This window comes from Perognathus longimembris, chromosome 1, assembly GCF_023159225.1.
Source record: "Perognathus longimembris pacificus isolate PPM17 chromosome 1, ASM2315922v1, whole genome shotgun sequence".
In the NCBI taxonomy this organism is placed as follows: domain Eukaryota; kingdom Metazoa; phylum Chordata; class Mammalia; order Rodentia; family Heteromyidae; genus Perognathus; species Perognathus longimembris.
The window spans coordinates 461,281-480,729 of record NC_063161.1 but is presented as its reverse complement, the minus strand read 5'-3'; the positions used below and the strand labels follow the sequence as shown (position 1 = coordinate 480,729).

Here is a 19,449-nt window from a genome sequence, read left to right as displayed (position 1 = left end):
CTAGTCCTTATCAGTGATCCCTGCTGTCAGTAGTTCCCTCACCAGTCAGTGGTACCCCATTACTCTGCCAGTAATCCTGTCAATATCCCTGGTGTCAATGCCCACCTCTGCCTATAGTGGCCTTTTTGTCAGTGACTCCTGCAGAGTGTCCTATCTGCCTATCAAGGTTTCTCTCCTCTTCCCTGTGTCTGTGAAGGTGGGCAGATCCCCTAATGTCAGTGCTTGCCCCATCATTACCCTCTTCTTAGTGTTCCGTCTCACTCTTCATCTGTTAAAGACTTTTTTTCATTAGTGCTCTGCTCTATTATTAGTGACCCCTTCACCTGTAAGTGCTCTCCCACTGTTCTTCCTGCCTGTTTGTGTGAGGCACTTCCTTCTTAGTTCCTACTGCCATCATTCCTTTTGTCTTACCACCACTCAATCTCCTTTTGTTTCTGTCCTCTATTTCCATCACTCCTTTCATGCCCTTCATCAAGGTTCCAGATATCACCAGTCACTTACCCCATTCTGTCACTCCCTGGTCTCTATAATTATTCCTAAGTGCTCCTGTCCTTCATGCATCTTCATCATTTCTTCCTTCACATCTGAAACCCTCCCCATATACCTTGCTAAGCTCTATTTATAGTACCTCTTCTCCTGCTACTTTATATCCTTGCAATCTCTCATTCAAATTGTTACAGACTGTTTCTAGTTTGGTAGTAATCCCTTGCTGTCACCACTAGTTCCTTCCCAGTTTGTTACTTCTATGTAGTTCCTGTATTTCACTGTAACCCCTATTTTGTCTTATTTGTCACCTCTCTTGTCCTTTCCCAACCTGTAACACTTTCCCTAACCCCTATCATTCTTCCACAGCCTCTTCCTGATATCCCTCCTTGGCTTCTGACACTCAGTTGTTCATCTCTTGATGTCTCTTCCTTTCTGGTTCCTCTTCCTTTTTGACTTCCATGACTAATGTCAGCTAAGCTCTTGCAGATGAAAAGAAAGTAGCTATGAGAAGATTGGAGGCACAGATTCTTTCAGGCTAAGTGGACAGCAGATGCAGAGGCTCTTAGGTGGGAAAGGCTGGATCTTCCAGGAGCCAGAGTAAAGGGGTGGGGGAAATAGACAGGATAGACTCTGTAGGTTGGAGAGTTGGTCTTTCCTTCAACCTATTATTGTGAGGAGTTGGGTTGTGAGTCTTGCGTTGTGGGGGGAAACATAGACTGGAGACTGAGTTGAGGTATGACATTTGTCATGGCAAGGAAGGGAGTGTAATTGTGGTTTAAACCTCAGTTGTTAACTTAGGGAGATATTTTAGAGGATAGACCTATTGAAACAATACATTAGAAGAGATGCATGAGAGAATACAGCATGATATATCTAAATTTATTTTTTATTGTTTATTATAATTATTACTATCAGTAGTAGTACTGTAGTTTCAACTCAATACCTTGTTCTTGCTGGATAGGTGCTGCATTTGAACCATGTCCCTAGACCAGTTTTTTTTTCCAGTCCTGGGGCCTGAATTCAGGGTCTGAGCACTGTCCTTGAGCTCTTTTTGCCCCAGGCTAGCACTCTACCACTTGAGCCACAGCGCCACTTCCGGCTCTTTCTGTGTATGTGGTACCGAGGAATGGAACCCAGGGCTTCATGTATGCAAGGCAAGCACTCTACCACTAGGCCATAATCCCAGGCCCTCTGGGGTTCTTGATGGAACAAATGGGTGGCAGTGGCACTGTTGACTAGAGTTGGGTCAGGGTAGTAGTAGGCTAGAGGCAGTGATTGCATATCAGAGGTGGAATGCAAAGCTTTCTTTTGGAAGAGTGTAGTGGAAGAAGTCCAAGAAGTCTAAAGGTTGTTAGGGAGGTGTTAACTTGCAGAAGAATCTGGAGCCCAGGAAAGGTAAGTGTAATATAGGGGTCAGATCCGACCAGTGCCATCATTGGCTGTTGAGGGGTGTCAGATTGACTCCATCTCAGATTAGTTAAAGAGAGCAGAAGCCAACTCCATCTTCGCTAAGATCTCCCCGTCCAATCCAGGGAGGTTCCCCTTTGCTGTGATAAGATTGTGTAAACTATTTGACCACCTGAGTAGTTCAAGGTTAAACCTGTGCCCTCCCATGAGTAGGCGTATCCACCTGCGTCATGTGAGCCCCGCCAAATCCATGTGCCAAGTCTAACTAAAATGATAGGTTGGTTCAAACAGTTGCTATGAGGCAGATTGTAACCCCATTGGCCACCTGCGTGTGACCTGGCATGCTCTGTAAGTGTTGTAACCTCATTGGCCACCTGTGTGTGGCAAGCTTGACCATGTAGTATTTGCCTTTATAATCCGAGCATGGCCCAGGGCACATGGTCCCAGCTCCCAAGTCTGGGCTGCAGCCCTGGCCGGCCAGCCTGTTTTTTATAGTTGTGGTCCCAGCTCCCGAGTCTGGGCCATGACCCTGGCTGGTCAGTATACTTTTTGCTTCCCCAATAAATCCATCCATTTTACCACTTGAGCCACAGTGCCACTACTGGCTTTTTCTATATATGTGGTGCTGAGGAATTGAACCCACGGCTTCATGTATACGAGGCAAGCACTCTACCACTAGGCCATATTCCCAGCCCCACCATAAATATTTACGGGAATTTTAAATTTAATCCTAACAGTACCTGAGAATATAGGAACTATAATTTTCCTGTTTCATAAATAAGGAGACTGAAGCCCGGTGCCAGTAGCTCATACCTATAATCTTAGCTACTCAAGAGTCTGAGATCTGAGGATTGGAGTTTGAAGCAAGCCTGGGCAGGAAAGTCCATGAGACTCTTATCTCCAATAAGCTAATCAGAAAAGACTGGAAGTGATTCAAGTGAGCTTTGATTAAAAAGAAGCTCAAGGTCAGCGCCCAGGCCTAGTTTAAGCCCCAGGATTGGCATAACAAGCAAACAAACAAATAAGGAGACTGAGATAATAAAAACCAGTATCTGATTCCTTATCCGTTCCCTCGCTATTTTTATTTTTTATTTTTGCCAGTCCTGGGGTTTGAACTCAGGGCCTGAGCACCGTTCCTGGCTTCATTTTTGCTCAAGGCTAGCACTCTACCACTTGAGCCACAGTGCTGTTTCTGGCTTTTTCTATAAATATGGTGCTGAGGAATCAAACCCAGGCCTTCATGTATACAAGGCAAGACTTTAACCACCAGGCCATATTCCCAGCCATTATTATTATTATTATTATTATTATTTTTTTTTTTTTTTTTAGTGCCAGTACTGGGTCTTGAACTCAGGGGTTTGAGTTCTTGCTTAGTTTTTTTGTTTTTTGTTTTTTTTTTGCTCAAGGCTGTAACTCTACCACTTAAATCCTACCACTGCTTCCAGAATTTTGCTAGTTAATTGAAGATAAGTGCCCAGACTGACTTGAAACTTCAACTTTCAAATCTCAGCCTCATAAGTACCTAGGATTATAGGCTACCTTTTAAAATATTTTATTTGAAAATTTTGAATAATAGTGATAAGTGATTATATGAGGCACAGTGGATGCACTATGGTAAAGCTTTATTTAGTAAAATAGGACTTCATCTATATAGCCCAGTCTAGTGTCAAACTCACCACCCTCCTTCCTTAGCCTCCCAAGTAGAATTATAGATGTGAGCTACCATGCTTGGCCTAGGAACTTTCTAACGTTTACACCCATGCCACCTCATGTAATCTTTAAAACAATTTAACAATGTAGTTACTCTTTTTTTCTTTCAACATTTTTATTTTTTGAGACAGTGTCTTATTATGTAGCCTGGAACTCATAATCTTTTTGCCTCTGTACTTGAGTGCTGAGATTACAGACATGTACTACCATACGCAGCTAACAATATAGTTGTGTTGTTTTTTTATTTTGCCAGTCCTAGGACTTGAACTCAGGGCCTGGGCATTGTCCATGGCTTGTTTTTTGCTCAAGGCTAGCACTCTACCACCTGAGCCACAGCACCACTTCCAGCTTTTTCTGTGTATGTGGTGTTGAGGAATCAAACCCAGGGCATCATGTATGCTAGCAAGCACTCTACCACTAAGCCACAGTCCTAGCCCTTACTTTTTTTTTTTTAGTCATGGGGCTTCAACTCAGGGCCTGGGAAGGCTAGTGCTCTACCACTTTGAGCCACAGTACCACTTTCTTTTTTAAAAGTCTATATCTGTCCCGGGACTTGAACTCAGGGCCTGTGCACTGACCCTGAGCTTTTTTTGCCGAAGGCTAATACTCTAACCCTTGAGCCATAAGTCCACATTGGCTTATTTGGAGCTATGAATCTCATGGACGTTCCTGCCCAAGCTGGCTTCAAACTGTGATCCACAGAACTCAGCCTCCTGAGTAGCTAGGATTATAAGTATGAACCACCAGCAAGTGGCTAGCATAGTTACTTTTAATAGTTCTGTTTGTATTCTTAGGAGAGCATTGAGGCACAAAGAAAATGAATGTTTTCCAAAGTCAGACAAACCAGAGTCAGGACTCAAGGTCTTTTATTGCTACTTCCTGTAGGTACCTCCTGCACATGATAATCTGAACTCTCACCATGTTCCTTAGCTACACAGTTCCTATTCCAAGGCAACTGAAGGTAGTTTATTAACAGATAATTCTGTTTATAAGCATGTAAGAAAGAAGTATGCATTTTATAGAAATGTGTAACATGTCTACGGCCATACCACCCTGAACGCGCCCGATCTCGTCTGATCTCGGAAGCTAAGCAGGGTCTGGCCTGGTTAGTACTTGGATAGGAGAAATGTGTAACATGTCTCACATTTTTCAGTATCTTATATATATAGTTATATTTTTGCCAGTCCTGGAGCTTGAACTTTGGGCCTGTGCACTGCCCTTACCTTCATTGCTCAAAGCTAATGCTCTACCACTTGAGCCACGGTGTCACTTCTTTTTCTGAGTAGTCTTTTGACTTTCCTACTTGGGCTGGCTTTAAACTGCAATCCTCAGATCTCAGCCTCCTGAGTAGCTAGTATTATAGGCATGAGCCACTGGCACCTAGCAATATCTTATTTTTTTAAAAATTATGTTAAGGGGGACTGGGGATATGGCCTAGTGGCAAGAGTGCTTGCCTCCCATACATGAAGCCCTGGGTTCAATTCCCCAGCACCAAATATACAGAAAATGGCTAGAAGTGGCGCTGTGGCTCAAGAGGCAGAGTGCTAACCTTGAGCAAAAAGAAGCCAGGGACAGTGCTCAGGCCCTGAGTCCAAGCCCCAGGACTGGCCAAAAAAAAAAAAAAAATTATGTTGCGGGCTGGGAATGTGACTTAGTAGTAGAGTGCTTGTCTAGTATGCATGAAGCCCTGGATTCGATTCCTCAGTACCATATAAACAGAAAAAGCCGGAAGTGGTGTTGTGGCTCAAAGTGGTAGAGTGCTAGCCTTGAGCAAAATAAGCTCAGGGACAGTGCCCAGGCCCCGAGTTTAAGCCCCAGGACTGGGGGATGGAGGAACTATGTTGAAAACGATAATTATGTTGTCCCTACATATAACAAAAAACTTATTTTTTGAGACAAAATCTTGCTGTATATCACAGGCTGACCATTGTGCTCTTATCACAATGTTGCCTCAGCTTCCTGAATACAACTAGATTACAGGTCTATACCACTATGCCTAGCAGTCTTCATTTTTTAAAAAGTTGAATGTATAATCTTTTACTTAAAATATGTCATTTTAAGGTTATTTAAAAATATTCTACACCCCATGAAATCTTAACTATAAATTTGATAAATTTTAGCTTCCCCAAAGTATTTCCAAATTCTTTCTGTGAATGCAAACTAATTCCAAAGGCTTAAGCATCCCATGATCAGGATTAGTCATAGCAGTGATCCCACTTCTGTGGTACCATTTTTTTTCTTTCTTTTTCAGTTACTAGAACTTAAACTCAGGGCCTTATAGTCTTGCTTCACTCAGGGTTGGTGCTGTACCACTTGAGCCATACCTAGTGAATCGTAGATAAGAGTCTCTCGGATTTGTTGGCCTCAGCTGGCTTTGAGCCACAATCCTATGATCTTAGCTTCCTGAGTAACTAGGATCACAGATGTGAGCCTCCAGTGTTTCTGGCTCTGGCTCCAGTTTTCTATGTTTACGTGGCTGTGACTAAACAACTTAGGAGAGGAAAATTTCATTTATCTTATAGTTTCAGAGGTTTCAGTTCATTGTGATTGGGAGAGCATGACACACTTAATAAGAGCAACTCACATTCTGGTGTGCAGGAAGCAGAGAGAGGGGAAGGGAGAAGAAGGAAAAGGAGAGAGAGGGAGAGGGAGGGAAGGAGGGAAGAAGGGAGGGAAACAGAAAGAGAGAGAATGGGAATGTCTTTATTTGTATATTAGCTGGCTTCCTTCTGCATACATATATATACATATATATATACATACATACATACATACATACATATAGCCAATCTTGGGTCTTGGACTCAGAGCCTGAGCACTGTCCCTGGCTTCTTTTTGCTCAAGGCTAGCACTCTGCCACTTGAGCCACAGTGCCACTTTCAGCTTTTTCTATATATGTCGTGCTGAGGAATCGAACCCAGAGCTTCATGTACACAAGGCAAGCACTCTTGCCACTAGGCTATATTCCCAGCCTCCTTCTGCTTATATTCTGTTGGGTGTCTAGTCTATGGAATGGTATTGGCTATATTCTGGGCAAATTTTCCCACCCTAGTTAATTTTCTCTGGAAAGACCCTCACTGTACCCCCACTCCCCAAAGCTGTACTTTATTAATCTAGGTGCTTCTCAGTCTAGTCAAATTGACAATCAAAATGTATCATAAAGATACTGTTTTTTGTTTTTATTGTCTTTTTTGTCTACCATTTTGTTAATTCTACAAAGGAAGAACTTAAGATAGATAGTTTTTTCTCTTATTTTTCAGGTAACAAGACTAAAAATCTTCTACTGGATGAAAATATTCTTCTTAAAATTGCATATATGCCAAGAAAAGAAATCAAATGTTTTTCTATTTTGCCTGAATACAAGATTTAACTGACAAGTTTCTAAAGAAAGGTAACTTTTCATTTTATTCAATTCTGATTTGTGTAATTGTTTTGTAGAGATAAAAGTTCAAAGAATGAATGACAGTAAATTTTATTTATTTATTTAATTTTTGTCTGTCATGAGGCTTGAACTCAGGGCCTGGGCACTATCCCTGAGTTTGAGGCTAGTGCTCTTATAATTTTTCTTTTTTCCAGTCATGGGGCTTGAACTCTGGGCCTGGGCACTGTCCCTGAGCTCTTCTGCTCAAGGCTAGCGCTCTACCACTTGAGCCACAGTGCCCCTTCCAGCTTTTTCTATTTATATGTTACTGAGGAATTGAACCCAAGGCTTCATGCATACTAGGCATACACTCTACCACTAAGCCACATTCCCAGCCCCTCCATGAGATAGATTCTTATCTCCAATGAACTACTCAGAAAAAGCTGGAAGTAGTGTTGTGGCTAAAGTGGTAGAGCAAAAGAAGCTCAGTACCCAGGCCCTGAGTTCTAGCCACAGGATTGGCAAAACAGTTATATTCTCAAGGGCGAAAGAGAGTAAGACCAAGTGAGACTTATTCTCATTGCTCAAGGAAACATAATTTTTTTCCAGAGAAATGTATACTTAATGTAGTCCCTCACAATTTCTGTAGACTAAATTTATGTGACTTGACTTTACAGTCAGAATACACCATGGTTTTTTATTGAGGTAGTATTGAGGTTTGAACTTAGTGCCTTATACTTGCTACAGCAGATACTTTTTTTTTGTTGTTGTTAGTAGTAGGGCTTCAACGTGGGGCTTGGGCACTGTCCCTGAGCTCTTTTTTTTTTTTTTTTTTTTGCCAGTCCTGGGCCTTGGACTCAGGGCCTGAGCACTGTCCTGGCTTCTTTTTGCTCAAGGCTAGCACTCTACCACTTGAGCCACAGCGCTACTTTTGGCCATTTTCTATATATGTGGTGCTGAGGAATCGAACCCAGGGCTTCATGTATACGAGGCAAGCACTCTTTTTTTTTTTTTTTTTTTTTGGCCAGTCCTGCGCCTTGGCCTCAGGGCCTGAGCACCATCCCTGGCTTCTTCCCACTCAAGGCTAGCACTCTGCCACCTGAGCCACAGCGCCCCTTCTGGCCGTTTTCCATATATGTGGTGCTGGGGAATCGAACTGAGAGCTTCATGTGTAGGCAAGCACTCTTGCCACTAGGCCATATTCCCAGCCCCTCCCTGAGCTCTTTTGCTCAAGGCTAGGACTCTACCACTTTGAGCCACAGCTCTGATTCTTGCTTTTTGATGATTAGAGGCTTTTCTGCCTGAGCTGGCTTTTGAACCACAATCCTCAGATCTCAGCCTCCTGACTATCTGGGATACAGGCATGAGCCACCAGCATACAGCTAGACAGATACTTTTTCACTTAAACCACACCCTCACCCTTTTTGTACCTATTTTTCTAATTGAGTGTTGCTTTTTCCCAGGCCAGGTTGGACCACCAGTCTCCTATTTATGTTTCCCATATAGTTGGAATGACAGGCACATAGCAATGCATTGAGCTTTTTTTTTAAGTGGTGATTCTGGGGTACTCAGGTCATCCTATTTGCTAGGCATATAATACATTCTATTGCTGAGCCATGCCTCCAGTCCTTTTCTAAACTAAGATAGGGTCTCAGTTCCTGTCCAATATGTTCTTGGGCTCTGACTCACCTACTTTTAACTTTTTCTTTTGGTTGGTTGTGGGGCTTGAAGTCCACCTGGGTGCTGTCCCTTAGCTTTTTCAAGACTAGCACTCTACCACTTGGGCCACAGTTCCACTTCTGGGTATTTGCTGGCTAATTGTAGATAAAAATCTCATGGACTTTCTTACCTAGGCTGGCTTTAAACAGCAGTCTTCAGATCTCATCCTCCTGAGTATCTAGGGGTTACAGGCATGAATCACCAGTGCCTGGCCACAAAAACTGTTTTAGAGGGAAGAGTTAGCCTAATTAGATGTCCTAAGCCCTTTGGATATTGAATAATCTGATACAGTATGTATGATAATTGTGATGAAGTGTTTGAGGAAAAATGCACAATCCAATAAAAATTAGTAACTAAAAGCGGAATGAAAAAACTGTTGGCATTAAAAGCTTAGTATATGAGTTAAATAGATTAAATGTGATATAGATAGAATTAGTGAAATGGAACATATACATGAAAAATTACCCAGTATACAGCATCCAGAAATGGGAAATGGAAAATGATATTGAGAAAAAGGTTAGAATATAAAGGTGTTTTATATATATATAAATTACATATACTATATGTAATATATATATATATGTATATATATAACGTTTTCCAGTCCTGAGGCTTGAACTCAGGGCCTGGGCACTGTCCCTGAGCTTCTTTTGATCACTAACACTCTCCTACTTGAGCCACAGTGCCACTTCTGGATTTTTCCGTTTATGTGATACTGAGGAATGGAACACAGGGCTTCATGCATGCTAGGCAAACACTTTATTGCTAAGCCACATTCCCAGCCCCCATAATGTTTTTTTTCTTTTATTTTTAATTAGTGTATAAAAAGGTGAGGCTGGAAATCCTAGCTACTCAGGAGGCTAAAACCTGAGGATTGCAAGGCTGAGATATGAGGATTGTGGTTCAAAGCCAGCCCAGGCAAAAAAGTCCATGAAATTCTTATCTCTAATTAACCACTGGAAAACTGGAAGTAGCACTGAGCAAAAGAGCTCAGGGATAACTCCCCTAAGTTCAAGCTGCACAACAAATAATAACAACCCCCCAAAAAGGAGAAGGAGGGACACTGAGGGTATGGCTTGCATGGTAAAACACAGGCCTAGCAAGTGGGTGCTCAGTTACTACTACTACCACTACCTCCAAAAGAAGAAAAAGTTAAGGAAATAAAACTTAAGTAAATAAATAAAAGAAAAAAACAACTGTGTCTAGACAGGTAATATGGTGAAGTTTTTGATTCTAATTCTCTTAGCAACAGTCTACTACAGAATGTTCTGTTTAAAGGACTCTTTCTTGGAACTAATAGGATGACATGAGCAATATTTCTGTTTGAAATCAATTTTCTGTCCTGATAGTTCTGCTACTCTGAAAAACTAAAGAAGTTCAGGTTTATTTGGCTGCTAGGTAAGAGTATAAAGGATGTTGACTGTACTGTGTGCTTGGCAGTCCTGAGGGAATCTTGAAAGACATTTGTCAGGATGGGAAAGACTCTCCCGTTGTGTTGGCCAGCATAATATGTAGAAAAAGACTACTTTCCCCACTGAACAGTCCTAGGCCTGTAAACAATCGCTTGATCATTTATGTGTGTTTTTTGCCCCTTGACTCCCAGTCCTGCACATTTGATGTGTGTGTCTTTCTTGTTCTAGGAGCATACTGTGTTGATGGCTAGCTTTGTATTAAGTTTTGATATGGGGAAATGTGAGTCCTGCTGTTTTACTCATCTTTTCAAGGTTTTGTCTATTCTGGATCGCATATGAACTTTAGGCATAGCTTGTCAGTCCATATATAAGGTTTTAAAAAAAAACTGCCCTCAGATTTTAGTTTCCATATTTATTAGTCTTGGAGATAACATTCTGTAAGACAATGATTTTTTTTGTCAGTTGTGGGGCTTGAACTCAGGGGCTGGAAGTGGTGTTGTGGCTAAAAGTAGTAGAACACTAGCCTTGAGCAGAAAAGTTCAGGGACAGTACTTAAGCCCTAAGTTCAAGCCCCATGATCTGGGGCGGGGGGTGGGGGGGAAGGGGTCTCACAGATTTTTCTGCCCAGGCTGGCTTTGAACTACAATCCTCAGCCTTCTGAACAGCTAGGATGATAGGGCATGAGCCTCCAGCACCTGGGAGACAAAGATCTTTTGGAGTTGTTCAGGCATCTTTTATTGATTTAGTATGTGCTTGTAAATGTTACATGGGATATGAAATGTTTTGGTATTCTGTTTTTGGATGTTCTTCATATCTCTTTAACAGACTGAGATTGTTAATAGCATGTGCTTTAAAAAATATTACTAGGTTTAGATTTGGGTTTCTGTACTTGCTAGGCTCTTCTTACCTCTGAACCATACCTGCAGCCCTCTTTTTTTTTTTTTTTTTCTTTGCCAGTCTGGGGGCTTGAACTCAGGGCCTGGGCTTCTGTCCCTGAGCTTCTTTTGCTCAAGGCTAGCACTCTACTACTTGAGCCATAGCACCACTTCTGGCTTTTTCTGTTTATCTGGTACTAAGGAATGGAACCCAGGGCTTCATGCATGCTAGGCAAGCACTCTACCATTAAGCCACATTCCCAGCCAGCCCTCTTATTTTTGAGATAGGGTCTTGCTTCCTATGCAGGTATATAGATGGATGCAGCCTGCCTATTTTTAGCTTTCTGTGTAGCTAGGATGAGAGTCACATGTCATCCTGTCCAGCTCCTCTTTGAGAAGAGGTCTAGTGAACTTTTCTTTTTTTTATAATTTACTTATTAATTAAACAAAATTTTTTTGACAAGGTGTTGTGCAAAAGGGGTACAGTTACATAGTAGGGCAGTATGTACATTTCTTGTGCTATCTTACTAGTGAACTAGTGAACTTGCTAGTGAACTTCTCTGCCTCAATCCTCCCAATCAGCTTTACAGTCTCAACCTTCCATATAGCTTAGGTGTGAGTCACCTTGCCCAGTTAAAGTTTACATTTTTAATACTAAAACTGTAGGAAGAAAGAACTCTTTTTTTTTTTTTTTTTTTGGCCAGTCCTGGGCCTTGGACTCAGGGCCTGAGCACTGTCCCTGGCTTTTTCCCGCTCAAGGCTAGCACTCTGCCACCTGAGCCACAGCACCCTTCTGGCCTTTTTCCATATATGTGGTGCTAGGGAATCGAACCAAGAGCTTCATGTGTAGGAGGCAAGCACTCTTGCCACTAGGCCATATTCCCAGCCCAAGAAAGAACTCTTATACTCTTTATTCTGTTCCCCCAGAACGGAATTATAGTAGACGATCACAACTAAGAATTCACTTTTTTTGGTAGGTCGTAAGACTTGAACTCCGGGTCTGGGCGCTCTCCCTGAGCCTCTTTGTGCTCAAGGCTAAGTACTCTACCACCTAAGTCACAGTGTTACTTCCACAACTAAGATTCATACTGATAGTCTACCAACTTTATTCAGACATCCCTAACTCATTTTCTTTTCAGTGTTTCTCTCTCTCTCTCTCTCTCTTTCTCTTTCTGTGTATGTGTTTGTGTGCGCGCGCACACTCAGTGCTGAATAATTGGTCAAAATACTGAACAGTTCCAAAGCCAGGAGAATCCCTCATCACCTTTTGTAACCATGTTCATTTCCCTCTTACCACCCACTCTCCTCCTTGTTTCTAGTCACCACCAATAACCAGTCCTTCATTTCTAATTTTATAATTTCAAAGTATAAATAAGCTGGGCATACTGGCACACAGCTATAGTCTCATCTACTTGGGAGGCTAAGACTAGACAATTGTTTGAGTCCAACAGTTCAAGACCAGCCTGGGCAATATAGTAAGACTATTTTCCTCCCCTCCCCACCAAAAAAGAAAGAAAAAGGAAGAAGAAAAATGTTATAAATGGAAGCCTATAATATGTAACCTTTTGCTCCATGATAATTTCCTAGAGACTCATCCAGTTGTTATAGGCATCAATAGTTCCTTTTAAAGTATTTATTTATTTATTTATTTATTTATGCTGGTCCTGGGGCTTGAACTGGGAGCCTGGGCTCTGTCCTTGAGCCTCTCTGTGCTGAAGGCTAGTTCTCTACCAGTTGAGCCACAGCACCACTTCCAGCCTTTTCTGTTTATGTAGTACTGAGGAATTGAACCCAGAGCTTCATGCATGCTAGGTAAGCACTTTACCACTAAGCCACATTCCCAGCCCTCAAGAATTCCTTTTTATTACCAGGTAGTTTTTCTTAGTATATATCCTTTGTATCAGCATTTGCATGTTTAGGGGCATCTGGAACAATTCCAGTTTTCAACTGTTATAAATAAATAAACCTACTATGTACATTCAGATTGTTGTATGAACTTGGTTTTGTTTCTCTAGGATCAATGCCCAGAGCCAAGGCAGTTTTTATCTATGGATTTCTGTCCATTGCTGCTTTATAGACCTCGTAGAATCTTCTAAGGTATGTACATGTTTGTGATGGTTAGATCTTCTTTCCTTGTATTTCTCACTTGTGTGGAGCATTTGTCATTGCCTCATAGTTATTCTTTGCCTTAAATTTAGTTTGTCAAGTATTAAGATTGAGCCAGGCACTAGTGGTTTACACCTATAATCCTACCTACTTAGGAGACTTATACTTGAGGATAATGTGTTTGAAGCCAGCCTGGGGAGAAAAGACTCTTATCTCTACTTAACTACTTAAAAAAAAAAAAAGTGAATGCAGAGCTCTGGTTCAGGTGGTATGGGGAAAAAAGGTATTAAGCCAGGCACTGATGGCTCACCTCTGTAATCCTAGCTACTCAGGAGACTGAGTGGCAGGAAAGTCCGAGACTCTTATCTCCAATTAACTACCTGAAAGCTGGAAGTGGAGTGCTCTAAGTGGTAGAGTGCTAGCCTTGAGCAAAAAGAAGCCAGGGACAGTGCTCAGGCCCTGAGTTTAAGCCCCAGAACTGGCACCAAAAAAAAGTCTAAGAGACTTTCTTGCCTAGGCTGGCTTTGAACCACGATCCTTAGGTCTTAGTCTCCTGAGTAGCTAGGATTACTGCTGTGAGCCACTGGCACCCTGCTACTTCAGTTCTCTCTTTCTCTCTCTCTCTCTCTGTCTCCCTCCCCCCACCCCTCCCTTCCTCACTCCTCCCTCTCTTTCTTTCTGCCTGTCCTGGGGCTTGGACCTAGGGCCTAGGCTCTATCCCTAAGCCTCTGTGTGCTCAAGGCTAGCACTCTACCACTTGAGCCACAACACCACTTTGGCCTTTTCTATTTATGTGGTGCTAAGGAATCAAACCCAGGGCTTCATGAATGCTAGGCAAGCACTCTCCCACTAAATCACATTCCTAGCTCATACTACTTGAATTTTCTTTTCTTTTCTCCTTCCTTCCTTCCTTCCTTCCTTCCTTCCTTCCTTCCTTCCTTCCTTCCTTCCTTCCTTCCTTCCTCCCTCCCTCCCCTCCCCTCCCTCCCTCCCTCCCTCCCTCCCTCCCTCCCTCCCTCCTTCCTTCCTTCCTTCCTTCCTTCCTTCCTTCCTTCCTTCCTTCCTTCCTTTGCCAGTCCTGGGCCTTGGACTCAGTCAGTGCTTGAGCACTGTCCCTGGCGTCTTTTTTTGCTCAAGGCTAGCACTCTACCACTTGAGCCACAGCGCCACTTCTGGCTGTTTTCTATATATATGTTGTGCTCGGGAATTGAACCCAGGGCTTCATGTAAATGAGACAAGCACTCTTTGCCACTAGGCCATATTCCCAGCCCCTACTTCAATTTTCTTAAGGTTCATATTTTCCTGGTATGTTTTTCAGTGTGTGTGTGTGTGTGTGTGTGTGTGTGTGTGTGTGTGTGTGTGCGCGCGTGCGCGTGTGCACTCTAGGGCTTGAATTTAGAGTCTGAGTGCTGTCTTATGGGCTTTCTTTGCTCAAGGCTTGTGCTCTACGAGCCTCAGCCCTACTTCCCGCTTTTTTGGTGCTTAGAGATAAGAGTCTGACCTTTCTTGCCTGGGCTAGCTTTTTTTTCTCCTTTATTAAGATTAAGTAACTACATAAATATCATAGTACACATTTTAACCTTCCCAATGATGGACTTCATCATTCTAATCTACAAAGCTTATGAACTCAGGGGAATGTGGCTTAGTGGTAGAGTGCTTGCCTAGCGTGCATGAAGCCCTGGGTTCCAGTCCTCAGTACCACATTAATGGAAAATGCCAGAAGTGGTGCTCTTGCTCAAGTGGTAGAGTGCTAGTGTCGAACAAAAGAAGCTTAGGGACAATGCTCAGGCCCTGAGTTTAAGCCCCAGGACTGGCAAAAAAAAACCCCAAAACAACCCACAAAACTTATGAACTCTACTAACATTTACAATAAAACAGTTTCTTTCAGATTGGGTAATGTGTATATTTCTTTCCTTTTCCTTTGTATCATCTGTTCCCTCTTTTTCTTTCATTTCCTCCCTCCCATCACTGTCCTTGAGTTGCTTTGTTCACTTTCATCAATGTCTGTTGCAGCTGTTGGGCCCCTCTGCTGTACTTTTTCTTTTTTTTTTTTTTTTTTTTTTTTTTTTTGGCCAGTCCTGGGCCTTGGACTCAGGGCCTGAGCACTGTCCCTGGCTTCTTCCCGCTCAAGGCTAGCACTCTGCCACTTGAGCCACAGCGCCGCTTCTGGCCGTTTTCTGTATATGTGGTGCTGGGGAATCGAACCTAGGGCCTCGTGTATATGAGGCAGGCACTCTTGCCACTAGGCTATATCCCCAGCCCTCTGCTGTACTTTTTCACCTGCCTTCCACTCATTCTGGGCCTTCCTCCCAGCTTCACTTGGATGTGTACATGTATACACCATATGTAAGGTAAAGAATATAGGGTTCTCTAAAAACTGTAAGACAAATTAAGAAGAGGTCCTTTGTTTCCTTATCTTTGGGGTTCTTTTCAGTCTGTATACTATTTTATGTACATATGAAAAGGTGCTATTTGGTGCTTTTCTCCCAAGCCTGTTTTTTTTTTTTTAATTTAATTTATTTATTAATTGAACACAAATTTTTTTGACAAGGTGTTGTGCAAAAAGGGTACAGTTACATAGTAGGGCAGTGTGTACATTTCTTGTGATATCTTACGCCCTGTTTTTCTTTCCCTTCTCTAGGTCAAGGCCTGTCCTTTTTTAAGTCTCATATCTCCTTTCATTTTAAATCTACCGCCTGCATATCAGGGAGACTATGATTTGTTCTTATTCTGTCCATTTCACTGCGAATGCCATTATTTTATCCTTTCTAATGGTTGTGTAAAATTCCATTGTATATAGGTACCACACTTTTTGGATCCATTCCTCTATAGTGGGGAATCTGGGTTGTCTCCCTATCTTGGCTATTGTGAATAGTATAGCCATGAACATGGTGGTGCAGGTGTCCTTGTTCTATCCTGGTTCCTGTTGCTCAGGGTATATGCTAGGCTAGGTTTGAACTGCAGTTCTTGGATCTGACTCCTGAATAGCTAGGTTTACAGGCAGAAGCCACCAGTGCCCAGCTTTAGTTATTTTATTTCTGACTCTCTCTAGGCTTCTTTGTTTGGTTTTGTTTTTGTTTTTGAAGAAAGCAAAAGGAAAGAGAATATGCTTTTACATGAGGGATGATTGTTGAAGAGTAAGATTTGCAATAACTGGTTGTTCTAAAATGGGAAAAGAAGGATTAAGACAAACTCCAGGGAGGCTTGGCTCAGGTCATAGGGCACCAGCCAGTGAACAAAAGCAAACATCAAATACGGAGTTGGAGTTCTGACCTTGGCACCAAAAACAAAACAAACTCTAGAAGGTTAAAGAAAGTAGCAGGATGTATGACTGATACTATCTAGGTTTGTTGTCTCAGTCTGACCAGGGGCACAAGAAGCTGGCAGAAATTGAGAGGTTTTTTTTTTTTTTATTGGAGTGAAACTAGTTGAAAGCTGAAATAACAGACTCTTTTGAAGAGTGTCACCAGATAGAGAATTAGGATTATGAAAGGTGGAGTAGAAAGGCAGAGTTTATTTGAAAGTAAGAATAAGATGCCAGGTGAAACTGAGAAAAAGCCTCTTAGTTATTGGTGGGTTGTCATAAGCCCCCAACCTGGACTCTTAACTAGGAGGGCTGCCTTATGCTATATGAGGTCTTATCCACCTGTTTTCCAGGCAAGAAAGAAAAGGGGGAGCAACAGGAGGGAGAGGAGGAGGGTACAGATTTCTCAATGTAAGAGAACCAGAAATGAGGCCCAAAAATCAATAGCTCTGTTACAGACTTGTTCAGTCCCTTTTTTTAATCGTTCTTTTGGCAAATCCTAGTTGCTTTGTCATCTGGTTGAGTCACATGTGCCCTCACCCCAAGGAAGGGCCTGTCCCCTGCCCTGGTCAGCTTCAGAGTCATCAAGATCTTTACTTTCTCAGTGTTGTTATCTCAGCTTTCCCAGAGGAGGGTGTATGGATTCTACTGGGCAGTCTGCTTTCTCAAGGTCTTTTGGAAGAAGAGGAGGTACAGGCTTCATGGACTGTCTTTGTTTTCCCCAAGGTCCCCAGGAAGAGGAGGGAATGCCCTCCACTGGGTGGCTCTCTCTCCCTATCAGTCTGTATAAAGTTCTAAATCTCCCTCAAGAGTAGATGTTGAGAAGTATGTGAAAGAAAGAATCTATAAAAAGTTTTCTTGTGATTAAGATAGCTATAATTAAAAGGTTATTGTGGGTGGGTATGGGAGGGAGAAACTGGGAGTGAGGGAAGGGATAACATTGTCTAAAAAGAAATGTAGCTGGGCACTGGTGGCTCACTCCTGTAATCCTAGCTACTCAAGAGTCTGAGATCTGAGGATCATGGTTCAAAGCCAGTCCAGGCAGGAAAGCCCATGAGATTCTTATCTCCAATTAACCACCAGAAAACCATAGTGGCCTCTGTGGCTCAAGTGGTAGAGCACTAGTCTTGAGCTGAAGAGCCTCAGGAATAGTGCCCAAGCCCAGAGTTCAAACCTCACGACTGACAAAAATAAATAAATAAAAAGAAATGTATTCTTTTTTTTTAAAAAAAGAGAAGTATAACATTTTTTAAAATCCTGCATGATCCAAGTTTATTACACTACATAATTCAGAATGAAACATTATTGCTTAGGTTTTTCTACTTTATTCATTTCTTTGACAGCACTAGTTTGTGAACTATTTATATTTAATTCAGCTGCATTTATGGCACAAGATCTCATTTTCAAAATGGCACCAATTTTCCTTAAGTGTAAGGACTATTTTTAGCAGTAATTATATATTTAAAGGTTAACAACTTACAGAGCAAATGCTTTAGCTATACTTTTTTTGCCAGTCTGGGGGCTTGGACTCAGGGCCTGAGCACTGTCCCTGGCTTCTTTTAGCTCAAGGCTAGCACTCTACCACTTGAGCCATAGCACCATTTCTGGCTTTTTCTGTTTATGTGGTGCTGAGGAATCGAACCCAGGGCTTCATGTATGTAAGGCAAGCACTCTACCACTAGGCCATATTCCAGCCCCTTTAGCGATACTTTTTCTATTTTATACTTGCCAGTTACAATATTTACAAAAGGCTAACGAAGTCTACATAAAAATGACCTTTCACTCTCATCCATATCTTAGTCAAAGGCCTTTTTCTTCCCCCTTGTTTTTGATCCCATTGGGGAAGAGCATGAGATTCATATCAGGGACTTAGGTATTTCACATGGGATGCCTGATTTAAGGGAGTATAAGACCAGTATAAGATGAAGTAACTCTTAATTTGGGTATGTTCCCCTACCCTGAAAGAGTTCTGTGACAAACAGTACTTAGTGACAACCCAGAAAGAGACCCTTAATCTTCAGCCTGAAACAGCTGAATGTCTGGAAGGTCATTTTATTCACTGTGATGCAGTCATCACTGACTGCCATTGAATATTAGATTCCCAATTATGAGATTATTGGTAAACATGGAAATTTAGCAGAAGGTGTCACTAAACTAGAAAACTGAAAATTCATTTTAAGAACAATTAAATTGAGGGAAATATCTACTGTATAAATGAGGAATTATAAAGAACTAGCAATTAACTGAGCATGCTGAATGGATTCCATGAGTAAGTTTTCATGATAGGGTATACTTACTACATGCATTTTGCTAAAATTTTTTTCCTTAAAACATAGCAACTACATAGAGTTACATTTCATGTTAAACTACTGTGGTAGTTCAGGGGAAATAGCCATACTATTAGATTGGTAGTAATGTAATGCTGGTTGTGAACCTGCAGCCAGAGGTGGTGGTAAATTCCTGAATATAGCAAATCAAATCCTTTTCCAATTATTGGACCAGGGCTGGGAATATGGCCTAGTGGCAAGAGTGCTTGCTTCGTATACACGAAGCCGTGGGTTCGATTCCCCAGCACCACATATATAGAAAACGGCCAGAAGTGGCACTGTGGCTCAAGTGCTAGCCTTGAGCAAAGAGAAGCCAGGGACAGTGCTCAGGCCCTGAGTCCAAGGCCCAGGACTGGCAAAACAAAAACAAAAAAAACAACAACAATTATTGGACCATACAGAAAGAAGTATAACGTTTTTTAAAATTAGTTTTACATGTATATATAGATCTCAACAAGAATGTACCCCCCCCTCCAAATAACCAAAGGTTGGTGCTTCTATGCTTTTTGAACAAATAACAGAATAGTTATAAAGGGATGATGGGGGCAAATGGATTTCATAACTAAGGCAGTAAATTCTAAAGGTTGTACTAAGGAGATGTATAATGATGTAGATTAGGCTAGGAATGTTTAGTGGTAGAGTGCTCCGGTAGCATGCACGGAGCCCTGGGTTAGATTCCTCAGCACCACATAGTGATTAATCATCAGATCATTAGGGCTACAATGAAAACTCCTTGATGCAA

The 19,449-nt window shown here is 41.9% G+C and overlaps 1 protein-coding gene and 2 long non-coding RNA genes across 6 annotated transcripts in view; 1 reads left to right on the top strand and 2 right to left on the bottom strand.

Moving 5' to 3' along the window:
- The window catches only part of Ppp6r2 (protein phosphatase 6 regulatory subunit 2), a 73,552-nt gene that overhangs the window by 4,910 nt on the left and 49,193 nt on the right, over nucleotides 1–19,449 (top strand). For 2 of the 4 annotated variants that reach the window (XM_048353624.1, XM_048353611.1), the window contains exons 2-3: nucleotides 6,864–6,994; nucleotides 12,986–13,067. The gene's annotated coding sequence lies outside the window, so the exon portion shown is untranslated. The remainder of the gene's footprint in view (nucleotides 1–6,863; nucleotides 6,995–12,985; nucleotides 13,068–19,449) is intronic. The other 2 variants (XM_048353620.1, XM_048353622.1) reach the window with 2 other exon arrangements.
- On the bottom strand, nucleotides 8,142–16,806 carry LOC125356996. The gene is made up of 3 exons (XR_007212033.1): nucleotides 16,193–16,806; nucleotides 14,227–14,228; nucleotides 8,142–8,175 (listed from the first exon to the last, which is right to left on the bottom strand). It is a non-coding gene; the product is annotated as an uncharacterized LOC125356996 (long non-coding RNA).
- On the bottom strand, nucleotides 17,636–18,877 carry LOC125356985. Its single transcript, XR_007212022.1, has 2 exons — nucleotides 18,090–18,877; nucleotides 17,636–17,881 (listed from the first exon to the last, which is right to left on the bottom strand). It is a non-coding gene; the product is annotated as an uncharacterized LOC125356985 (long non-coding RNA).